Genomic DNA, 12,845 nt, shown 5'->3' on the forward strand with positions numbered 1-12,845 from the left:
TTTGGAAGTAAGAAAAAAATTTGGCCAGCCAAGTCATGTCATGACGTATACGTAACTACTGTAGTACCAAATGCAAACTGTGGGAATATTTTTCCAACCTTGGCAACCTTGGTTGCCACTTTGACCTTCATCAGTTTTACAGTCTTTTGCCTGTTTGTCCTGCACTGGCAGCAGCTCCTGGAGATATAAGCTAAGCCAAGCACTGTGAGGTATGGGATTTCCTGGCATTGTGCAAGGAGAAATGGGAACTCTCTCCCTTCAGTGCTTGACCTAGGGATGGGATATGAGAACAGATACTGTTGGAATACACAGTTTGGATGATGGGTAAGAGGAGAATAAGATGAGAACAAGAAAATGCTGGATAAATAAAAGAAGAATGAGATGGAAATGGATGGCTAAATGTACACTTGTAATGACACAAGGCAATTTAAGACTTATCGGGTGTCTGCCCACACATTCATCCCTTCCTCCTCTTCTCTCCCCACCCATCTACATACAGCCTACCTCTCGCTTCACCGCTCCCCTCACCACTTCCCGTCTCCACTCTATCTTTCAGTCCAGATTATCCATTTCACCAATGCTATCAGATGCTCTGAGTTCCTCCAGCAGTTTGTTTTTGTTCCGGTTCATTTATATAGCCAATGGACCACAGCCAAGCTCTGTGGGCCTGCTGTATCTATAAAGGTTTGCTGGGGCACAATTAAACAGTTAGTGGTCTCAAGAGTAGAAGGGCTCAGTGTGTGAGAGCATTCCGAAACAATATCACAAACGTCAGATTTCAGTCAAATTGATTCCTTACACAACGTATAACGAAATGACAGAGAGCACTGGATACAGCAAAGGCAAAAAAAGGACTGGACAACACCCTGGCCGTATTTCTGAAGCCTTGTGTGCGGTGCTGGTCATGCCTGCAGCCCATCTGTTCAAAAGTACAGACACAACTTTGCCATTGTTGGATCCTAAGCAACACTCACACAATGCAGGAGGATCCCAGCAGGTCAGGCAGCATCAAGGGAAATGAATAACCAGTTGACGTTACAGGCCGAGACCCTTCTTCAGGACCGGAAAGGAAGGGGGATGATGCCAGAATAAAAAGGTAGGGGAAGGAGGAGGACAGTAGCTCAAAGGTGATAGGTAAAGCCAGGTGGGTGGGGAAGGTAAAGGGCTGGAAAGGAAGGAATCTGATAGGAGAGGAGAGTGGACCATAGGAGAAAGGGAAGGTGGAGAGGACCCAGGGAGAGGTGAGAAGAGGCAACAGGCCAGAGTGGGGAATAAAAGAAGATGGGAAGGAGAAGAATTTTTTTTACCGGAAAGCAAAATTGATATTCATGTCATCAGGTTGGAAGCTGGCCAGACAGGATGTAAGCTGTAGCTCCTCCACCCTGAGGGTGGCCTCATCTTGGCACAAGAGGAGGCCATGGACCAACATGTCAGATCTGATGCTTTTGCAATCCAAAAGTTCTTCCGAAGTCAAGAATGAGGCATAAAACATGTTACTTAAAGTTGTTTAATTAAATGTTACAAGGACAAAGAGAATCAAAAGAACAAACAAGAAGACCAGACTAAAAAGTAGTCATGATCTTCTACTCAGACTTGAGATAACAAAAATATTTCAGTGATAACTATTAAACAAAGTATAAAATTGCCAGATTTAAGATTTAATACCTGCTATTGAAAACTAAGATTTGTTTTGCTTGCTATTTTGAATGTGTTGTGTATGTTTTACACCTTGACCCCAGATGAATTCGGCTATGTCTAAGTATGGTTGAATGACAATTAAACTTGCATTTGAAGAATACAGAAGCAACAGTACCGTAATTACTGGGAAATTCACTGAACAGTATAGGTGATTGTATAAAAATACAAACGAGCACAGGAAAGTTAAACTACAAAAAAAAACAATTCTACAGCCCCAATACAACAGCCTCAACCTGACTTTGTGAACTTTGACCTTGTAATGCAGGACTATTCTGTCTAATTACCACTCTCGAATAACCTACTTTGGGTTTCACCAAGACCCACCTGGCTCCAAATCTTGACAAACATCATTCAATCACATACCAAAAATGAATTTTAGTGGGGATGAGATGTAACTTACCTTGATGTCAAATGCAGTATTTCATGGGGTGTGGTAATATGGAACTATAGTAAAAGTGAGTTCAAGGAGCATCAAGGGGTAAGAACTCTAATGGTGAAAGAACAGAATACAGTTCTGTGCAAAAGTCTTAGGCACATATACAATATATAGCTAGGGTGGCTAAGACTTTTGCACAGTACTGTATTGTCAACGTGAAGCAGAGAGCAAGTTTGTAAATCTGGCAGGAGCAAATGATGTTAGGAATGGGGAGGGTGGAGTGCCACAGGAGGGGTGTGGGGCAGGTGGCAGAGAAGGAGTGCCGGGCCATGGGTGCAGCAGTCACACCCAGTCCTGAGGCCGTAAAACCATAAGACATAGGAGCAGAATTAGGCCATTCAGCCCATCGAATCCATTCTGCCAATTCAGCATGGCTGATCCCAGATCCCATTCAAACTCATACACATGCCCTCTCACCATATCCCTTTATGCCCCGAACAATAATCAGGAACCTATCAACTTCAGCTTTGAATATACCCATGGAATTGGTCTCATCCACAGTCTATGGCAGAGCATTCCACAGATTCACCACTCATCGGCTAAAAAAAAAGTCCTCTTTACTTCTGTTCCAAAAGGTCACTAAGCAAGGTCATTTGATTCCAAACAATTGGTTTATTGATCATTACAGAATGTCTCTCTGTTGCTTCCTGCTCCCTCCTCCTCCCTTCCCCTTTTCCCAACTATGATTCCCCTCTCCCTGCCCCCTTCACACTCTCAGTCCATAATAGAGACCCAAATCAGAATCAGGTTTATCATCACTCACATACCCCATGATTTTTCTTGTGTGGTAGCAGTACAGTAAAATACATAAAATTACTGCAGTACACACTAGCTATATATGTGCGCCTAAGACTTTTGAACAGTAATGTATATCACTCCAAAGAGCATGGTGGTTATTGTAGGTTAATCATCTAAACCCAACCCCCCTCCCACATCAGTTCTTCTTTACTGTTGACTGGGCCCAATCCTGTTCTGTTACATCAATGACCTTCATCCCATTCAAGATCAGAAGTCATAGTGTTTGCTGATACTTGCACCATATTCAGCATTGTACTGGGAATTCGGCTCAGTACATCATGGCTAAGGCCCCCCCAACCGTTCAACATACCTACATGAAATGCTGCAACACACACAAAATGCTGGTGGAACCCAGCAGGCCAGGCAGCATCTATAGGAAGAAGCACTGTCGACGTTTCGGGCAGGACGAAGGGTCTCGGCCTGAAATGTCGACAGTGCTTCTTCCTATAGATGCTGCCTGGCCTGCTGTGTTCCACTAGCATTTTGTGTGTGCTGCTTGAATGTCCAGCATCTGCAGATTCCCTCGTGTTTGTGTACATGAAATGCTGTTGTAGGAAAGCGTAAGAGATCCTCACCACCCAGGCCATACTCTCTTCTCGCTGCTGCCATCAGGTAGAAAGTACAAGAGCCTCAGGACTTGCACCACCAAGTTCAAGAACAGTTATAAACCCTCAACCATCAGCAAAAGACGATAACTACGCTCATCTATTGAGATGTTCCCCCAACCAAAGATCCAACATTGTGTCTTGTTATTTCATGCTGTCATTATTTCTTACTATTTATTTATATTTGCATTTGCACAGTTTGTTCTCTCCTATGCTCTGCTTGATCTTTCAATGATCCTGTTTATAGTTAATATTCTGTAGATTTACTATGTATGCCCACAGAAAAATGAATCTCAGGATTGTATGTGGTGACATATTTGTACTCTGATCATAAAATTACTTTGAAATTTGATTGTGCTGTATGTATTATGCTTCAGGTTCAGTTGAATATCCAGTGCTGCCACAGACATCCATTGTTTCCTTCAAAACTTACACTGTGTTATGTAATTCGCCATTGTACAACACTAAAGATAAGGATGGTAAAGCAGAAAGCTGAAACCCCAATTCTGAGCAAAGGAGGAGCATATGGAAATGGTAACAGAAATGGCAGTAACAGGATGTATCAGAAAACTCAGTTTTCTGGATGCAAATAGTGCTTAGCATTTTCTTTATATGAATGGGTAAGTTCTTCAGACAAAATAACATTATGGAAGCAAAAGGTGCAAATGTTGCAAAACTGTGGTGATCACTGAGCAAAAGGAAACCGTTACATTAATGGAATGGGCACAAACTTTACACAACATCAACTAACTTATTAGTGCTGCATTACATGCTTGATAACCTAATTAATGAGATGGCGAGACACTAAAAATTCACCCTGACTGACTCTGGCTTGGAATATTTCAAAGCCACCAATTTGGTAGGTGTAATCAAATGCCACCTTTGGGCACAAAGACCATCAGCCGAGATGTTGAGGAAAATATGCCCGCTGGCCTAATTCTTTGTGTTCCTGCTGGTGGAGGAGCTCTAAGAGCTGGAGCAGAACTCTTTGTAGGTTAATTTCCACTACAGTGAGTGTTTTCCTGTTAGCATTGCTGAAGTATCTGTAAAGCAGCATTAACCGACTGTAAGGTCATGCTGAATGCAAGTGCTGATAATAAGCATTTGCTAGTGCGCATGCACGTGGAGAACTGAGGAACGATACGTTTCATTGAGCTGGATTTACCTCACATTTATGCTGAAATTGAATAAAAACCCAGAGGTTCACTGCTATGTAACAGTGAACACATGCCAATGGCTATTTTCAGGTGACTAGATACCAAATAAGGGGAAATCAACCTTCAAACAAAAGGGACCAAATGTTACAGGAATTTTGGTGGAATTTCCAAGTTGTAAACTCAGCCTGCTCCATCATGGGTACTAGTCTTCCCTGCAGGACATCTTCAAATGGTGATGCCTCAAAAAGACAGCAGCCATCAGTAAGGGCCCCCATCACCTATGACATTCCACTTCTCATTGCTTCCATCAACAAGGAGGTACAGGAGCTTGAAGACACACACTCAACGTTTCAGGAACAGCTTCTTCCACTCCACCATCAGATTATAGAATGGACAATGAATGCATTACCTATTTAATTTATATATATATATGACCTTAACAACATATGCCTGTGATAATAAACCTGATTCCGATCCTGATATGGTAGTGGTTCCCAACCTGGGGTCCATGGACTCCTTGCTTAATGGTATTGGTGTATGGCATAAAAAAAGTTGGGAACCCCTCTGATATAGTAATTGCAAGGACAGAACAACAGGGCTAGACAGCACTGGAAAAACTGTTTGAAGCTATACCATGGTAAAGCTTCTTTGAAACAGAACAAGTGTTCTGGACTTAAGAACTTTTTAAAAGCTATTATTAATGCTTTTTGAGATAGTGATTTAGATGCATATCATATTTTTTACTGAGTTAAGTATTGTATGTAATTAGTTTTGCTACAACAAGTGTATGGGACATTGGAAAAAAAGTTGAATTTCCCCATGGGGATGAATAAAGTATCTATCTATCTATCTATCTAAGTGCACCCAAGTAGTCTGAGGTGAGGTACTTGGACCTCATGATTAATAAAGAATGGCTACAGTGGAAGGTCACTGTCGTACGAGATGGGAGGGTAACAAGCAATGTTACAGAGCTCCCAATGGTGCAGCTGGTCATTAATTGATCTCCCCTTTACTCTGGCAAAATGAGCCTTGATATTGGGATAAAGGACATCAGATGTCTTAGATGATGGGTCAGGAAAGTGTCAGCAGAATCCCCTTCCTTAGTCATTGTAATGTCGTGTGACATCAGTTCGAAGGTGGACAAGGAAACCTACTACTGATTACCATCTATCATCACCCCCTCAGCTGATCAGTCAGGTTTTCTCCATGTTTAATAACAGCAAGAAGGAGCACTGAGAGTAGCAAGGGCATAGAATGGGTGTGGGGGGGGGGGGGGGTGTGTTTAATGTCCACCACCAAGACTGGCTTGGCAGCCCTATAACAAACCAATCTGGCCAGGTCTTGCGGCACCGAACTGCCAGAGCAGGTTACCCATGGATCAACATGAGGGATAAAACAACTTGACCTTATCCTAATTGTGAACTCATGATTCAGCATTCCCTTCACCCTACCATTGCCACCAAAGATCAGTGAGCAGTCCGGGGAGTATGTCAGCACCAGCGATACTGAAACAGGGGCAGTTGCCAGTCTAGTCTCACTGCAACACCGGACTACTTACTTATTCAGTGGACAGAGCTAAATGAGCTCACAGCCAGTGGGCCAGTCGGGTCAACATCTACAGCTCTGAATGGTAGTGAATAACTGAGCAACTAGTGGGAGGAGGAGGCCTTATTTCTTCACCATCCTCACTGGTAACAAGGCCCAGTGAGAACAAAAAAAGTCTGAAGCATCCTTAATCATGCTTTTTCAGTACTTTATACCCTAATTAGATCATCACTGTCACAGCAGCCAATTCACTTACTTTCATATGATTGCAAGACGCACCTGAATGTACCGGTTGCAGCAAAGGCCACAGGATTGGACTGCATCCCAAATGGAGTATTGAAGCTCTGGACAAGCTGTTCCTGCAGAGTTACAATACTAACTTCTACTTGACAATGTGGAAGATTATTCAGGTATGTGAAGAACTTGCCCCTGAGGCCGCCTTTAAGTACTTTCTCTCTCAGCTCTCCCCTCTAGTTTTCGACTTCTGTACCTTGGGGAAAAGTCTGCCACCATCCACCAGTTGGTGTATCCTTTGCCGCATTTTGGGTAGATGGGGCTCATCAGCTGTGGTTAGCTGCTCATCTAGAAGGAAAACTCTGATCTCAAACCTGTGCTGCCTGGTAGCTATACCCACTCATGGGGAAGACTGTGAATAAACGTCAAGGCGAAAATTCGGAGCTGGAGTCCTTAAGGCAGTTGTACATTGAGTTCAGTGCTGACTGGCAACTCTTGTGATGCTGCTGGTGCCAAATAGTATGAGTCTCTGCTGTTCCTTTGGGTCTATCAGATGCATGGAGAGGGAGAGCTTGCTACATGGGCAACAGCTTGCTCTCCGTATCATACTGCAATGATTGTGTATCTAGACAGCTAGGACGCAACATCCATGGTCGACCCTGACCAGTGGAGCCCTTGTGCTGCATGCCCAGGCTGGTAGCTTTGTCCTTCAGTATTCAGGCAGCCTTGGTTTTACCAGATCCTTCTTGGTGATAGGTATTGATGTGACCAGCTTCTGCCCGAACTCCACTTATAAGTTTGATGGTGATCATCATCATGTGCCGTACTCTGCCAGAGCCTCAGCGAAAACTTTCTTCCACTGCGGTCTGTCGGCAATCAAACCTCTTGCACCTCTGGTGGTGAGGCTGGTCCACTTCTTGATGTTGTCGATCCAGGCTGTCCTCTGTCTGCCTCGGGAGCGGCTTCCTTCTACTCTGCCTTCAAGCACAGTGCGTTCCAGTGTGTCATCAGTTCTTGAGATGTGTCCAAAATAGCGAAGTTTCCTTTGGGTAACGGTTTCCAGAAGTATTGGTTTCGTGCCAATCTTTTCTAGGATGAAATAGCAGGATCTCCTTTCAATGTATGATACCCTGAGGATCCGTCTGTATATCCACATCTCAAATGCTGTCAACTTCTTTTCAACAGCTGCTTTTACGGTCCATGTTTCACAGCCATGTAGGGCTACTGGCCAGATGAGACTCTTGAGGAGGCGTATCTTGGTGTCAGTGCTAACAGATCTATCTTTCCAGATGTTCCAGAGTTTGGTAGTGCTTGTGCATGCCATTGCTAGCCTTCGCCTTATTTCTGTGCTGCATTCGTTTGTGTCATTTAGTTCTGCTCCGTGGTATATAAAGGAGAGCACTTGTAGGATCTTGTCGTTTCTGATGTAGATGTCAGCTCGAATTGCAGTTTTGCTTATCAGCATAACTTTGGCCTTTTTGCCATTTATCAGCAATCCAAATTCAGAAGAGACTTTTGCAACATTATTGAGTAGTGCTCATAGGTCTTCTTCTGTTATGGCTAGCAGGACTGTGTCATCTGCATACCTCAAGTTACTGATGGTTCTTCCTCCTATTTTAATGCCAGTGTTGTCTGGAATTACCAGTCTCATGATCATCTCAGTGTAGATGCTAAAAGGGTGTGGAGAAAGGATGGACTCCTTTCCCGTTGCAGAATGATTCAGTCTCACCAGATGTGGTCCAAAGGCTGGAGGATTGCTTAGCAATCATACCACCGAAATATACTACATCTCAAATAATGATGAGTTGGAGTGCAAGAAGGAGACAAAGAGCTTAGTGACACAGTGTCATGACACACAACAAGGCCACAGGATATGAATCCAGAACTTCTAAATACTGCAGGGTCATTAAAATTATATTACACAAATACTACTTGAATACACATTTCAAAATGGGGGAGGGGAGAGAAGGATGAGAGAATTTTGAAGATAGCTTTGCAGTGAAAGTTTTTTGAAAAATAATATGTCAGTTTGTTACAGGTTTACAAATGGTGTTTGTACTGATCCATGGCCACTGGTGTAATTAGACCGTGATTCATAGGTAAAACGCAAACAGTGAAACTACTTGAAATTCAGTTAAGAACTTTCCATTTGAGCAGTTTATAAACTAAATCTTTATTTATCGGAGCTATTGAATTTAATAAATGGTGTTGACTTCAGCAAATGAGAGGTTATAATTTCTGTAAATATTGCCACGTAAAGACAGCTTTCATTGAAGCATAGGGATAAAGTTAAGCATTGCCATAACTAATGGTTCAAAATGACTGAGTAAGTGAAATTCCACTTTTACAAGGAATTTCGGGACTTTTTTTGACCTGATGTTTTTGGGATTTAATTCTACAATTCGACCCAGTTATAAAAGCAAGTCAGTAGCTCATCTGGGTCAAATGTGCAACAGTGTCGATTGCACCCTGTTTACAGTGTTAGAATCATAGAGTTAGCAGAGAATGCGGACATTGTGATGGTGTCAGAGCTAATTTCTCCATATTATTTCATAGCCTCATCCTGATATCATCCCACTATAGCAGGGGTTCCCAACCTTTTTTTATGCCATGGACCCTTACCATTAATCGAGGGCTCTGTGGACTCCAGGTTGGGAATATCTGTACTATAACATCCTCACTGTACCCTCTTCCGGGCATTGACTCTCTTTTGTAGACTGGGTGCTCTGAACTATATCCAGTACTCCAGTTAGATGCTCAAGTTCAAGTTTAATTGTCAGTCAATTTTACATGAATATCCATGAATGCAGCTAAAAGAAACAGTGTTACCCCAGGGCCAAGTGCAAGACACAGTACCACCAGTCATAGACAAAACAGGGCACACATAGAGCATTTCAGATATGAAGCATATAAGGCAAAAATAAAATACTGTAGTCCAAGTCCCTGAGTCCATGAATGTTGCAGCTGTCTGCAGTCGAACACAATTCAGCTAATCTTCTGCTAAGTGAATACGGGGGGGGGGGGGGGGCAGCACTGACTGCAGCACGTACGCTGTCCAACACTGCCTCTTGCACTCTAGTGGAGTGCCTGATTCTGTTGCCTCTGGGCAGCTGCAAACAGGTGACACCACTGCTTGAGGCCTAGTCCTTGCTACGACTGAGGACCACTCCCCTGCCATTCACCAATGAACCAATGAAGTGGGCTTGCAGCATTCCACCAATGTCCGGCAGGGTGCTGCGATCACAGAAAATGTGACTAACACTCGCTGTTCGACTGCACACCTCCTTCGTACATCGATGCCTCTCTGTCGTGGGCAGCATCACGGACTGCACCAGGTCGAGTTGGTTCAGTTTATCCACCAATGAGCAACTCATTGATGTACCTGCAGTACTTCAAGTTCTTAAAGTCCAGCAGGGACTTGCAATCGTAAAAAGTTACATTTAAAAAAGACAATGACACATCTGCTTGACCCCACAAAAGCCACTGTGTCTGTGTGCACCACCATGCTACTGGACGTCTGTTTCTAATTCTTAATTTCCGATGAAGAACAATGGAAATGTTTAATGTGAGTACTATATTCTTTATTTTATCTCCTTAGTTACAGCAACTCACGTTTTCTTATATCAATCAGAACGGTCACCTTGAAAGATTTCTGGATGTGTTATCACAGATTCCTCTGTTCTTGTACCCCATTAAAGATAAAGCTGTTTAAGATTATGGTGCCTCTCCACACATTATTTTCCTTCATATTTATCTGCTTTGAGTAATGCTTGTTCTCCACAGCCTCATATTGCCATGCTACATTTGCAACTTTAATCTGAGTATTTGCAAACTCTGTTGTACTGCTCAAAATCAAGATTGTACACATCGTAATTTCATCAAGTATACAGTATCTTTCTCCCCAAACAGAAAAGCATCATGACTATCTCCTTTCCTTTAGCTAATTACCTATCAATATTGCCAATCCTTCATTAATACAATATGCTTCTACTCTTAGAATGTATATTGTTATCAAATACAAATCTACAGCTAATATATCTAACATCTACTGCAAAACTGAAGTAACTAGGATTGATAAAGACAGGTCTACTGCCTGTGTAGTGCATTGTGTACAAAGCTAGACAGGCAGTTCAACACCTTCTCAAAAATCACCTGAGCTGGAAGATTTCTTCAGGGTTTTAATGAGAAAACTTTGTGAAATTGCAGAAAGTTAAGTAAAGCACATATTAGATTCAATACAGAATCTTAGCATGTCTGAATGTACTAATATTGATTATTCTCATGATCAGTATTAAACAAGGTACCACACACATGCAATATTCTATAGCTATGCCATGGCTAGAGTGGACTCATGGCACAACAATTGTTTAATAGTGATGAACAATTCAATCGTTCATTTTGTAACATGTCGTATGACTTGGGCAATCGTGGTCATTATCTCTTCAGAGATTGTCTGCCTGGTGTCAGTGCTCACATAACGCCAGCAGCCGATATGCACCACCTGCTCCCATGGCTTCACATTACCCTGATCAGGGTCTAAGCAGGGGCTGCATTTTGCCTAACGGTGACCTGCATGCTAGTGGATGGAAGGAGTGCCTTACACCTCCTTTGGAAGAGATGCATCTCCACCCCGCCACCCAGAATGAACGATAAACCTAATATTTACTTCAAAGTACATCTACTAATATTACTAATTACTAAGTTTACTAATATTAAGAAAGCTTAAGACTCACAGATATTGCTGTTTCAAGGGCAAATACAGACTGGCTGGAAATGGATGCCTTTCTAGTATACATGCTCCAAGTCAAAATCCAAAGTAACCTGCATAGGAAATGAAGTAAGAAGCAGCTTATGAACAGGAAGTGATGTTTGTACAAAAAGAATGACATACAAAACAAACAGTGCCTCTAGAGGCAGAACAGGGCATTTAGCTCTTTGAATCTTCTCCATCATTCATTCATACCTCATTTATTTTCCCTCTCAACTCATTCTCCTCTCTTCTTTCCAAAACCTTTGACACCCTTACTAATCAAAAACCTGTTAACCTCGATTTTATATATACCCAATGACTTGGTCTCCACAGACGTCTGTGACAATGAATTCCACAGATTCAGCACCTTTGGATAAAGAAATTCCTCCACATCTCTGTTCTATTCGGAGGCTGTGTTCTCTGGTCCTAGACTTGCTCATTATTAGAAACATCCTCTCCACAACCTCTCTATATAAACCTTTCAATATTTGATAGGTTTCAATAAGATACTCCCTTATTCTCCTAAACTCCAGCAAGTAACGATTAGCTGTATTTGTCACCTGTACATCGAAACAGTGAAATGTGTTATTTATGTCAACGACCAACACAGTCCGAATATGTGCTGGGGGCTGCAAGTACCGCCATGATTCTGGCACCAATATAGCCTGCCCACAGCTCACATCTCTGGGATGTCGGAGGAAACCAGAGCACACAGAGGAAACCCATGCGTTCACAGGAAGAACATTTAACCCAGCACAGATGGTGGCATGAATTGAACTGGTGCTGCAATAGCGTTATGCTAGCCACTCTGCTACTGCGCTGCCCCGAACTATGGAAGGCTTCATGAATTTGCATGTCATCCTTCCACAGAGGCCATTCTATTTCTCTCTGTATCGTTCCAGTTTTAGCATATGTGCTGCCAAAGTGAGTGCAGGCCCCAAGCCATCAACGATGAACTGCTGCTAACGTGTTAACACGCCATCATTTTTGTAAAATTCCTCTGCACCCTTTCCAATACCAGCATTTCCTTTCATAGAAAGGTTTCCAAAACTGCTCACAATTCTCTAAATATGGTCTCACCAATCCCTTATAAAGTTTCAGCATTATATCCTTGCTTTTATATTCTAGTCCTCTCAGAATGAATCTTGGAAATGCATTTGTCTTCCTTACCATCAACTCAACTTCCGAGTTAACCTTTAGGGAATCCTGCACAGGACCCCCAAGTATGTTTGCTACTCCAATTTTTGAAATTGCTCCTTATTTAGAAACCAGTCTACACCTTTACTCCTTCCACTAAAGTGCATGACCGTACACTTCCTTACACTGTATGCCATCTAACAACACACACAATATGCTGGAGGAACTCAGCAGGCCAGGCAGCATCTACGGAAAAGAGTTCAGATGACATTTCAGGCCGAAACTGTTCAGCAGGACTGGACAAAAAAAGCTGAGGAGAAGATTTAAAAGGAGGGGGGAGGGGAGAGAGAAGCACAAGGTGATAGGTGAAATCTGAAGGGGGAGGGATGAAATAAAGAGCTGGGAAGTTGATTGGCGTAAGAGCTACAGGGCAAAAGAAGGGGGAGCCTGATAGGAGAGGATGGAAGAAAAGGGGGGAGGAGCAC

At 42.7% G+C, this 12,845-nt stretch overlaps 1 non-coding gene across 1 annotated transcript; it reads right to left on the reverse strand.

Moving 5' to 3' along the window:
* Positions 1 to 12,048: 12,048 nt before the first annotated feature.
* Positions 12,049 to 12,155, reverse strand: LOC140741018 (U6 spliceosomal RNA). Its single transcript, XR_012101993.1, has one exon. It is a non-coding gene; the product is annotated as a U6 spliceosomal RNA (small nuclear RNA).
* Between the last annotated feature and the right edge of the window lie 690 nt (positions 12,156 to 12,845).

This window comes from Hemitrygon akajei, chromosome 17 (assembly GCF_048418815.1).
Source record: "Hemitrygon akajei chromosome 17, sHemAka1.3, whole genome shotgun sequence".
In the NCBI taxonomy this organism is placed as follows: domain Eukaryota; kingdom Metazoa; phylum Chordata; class Chondrichthyes; order Myliobatiformes; family Dasyatidae; genus Hemitrygon; species Hemitrygon akajei.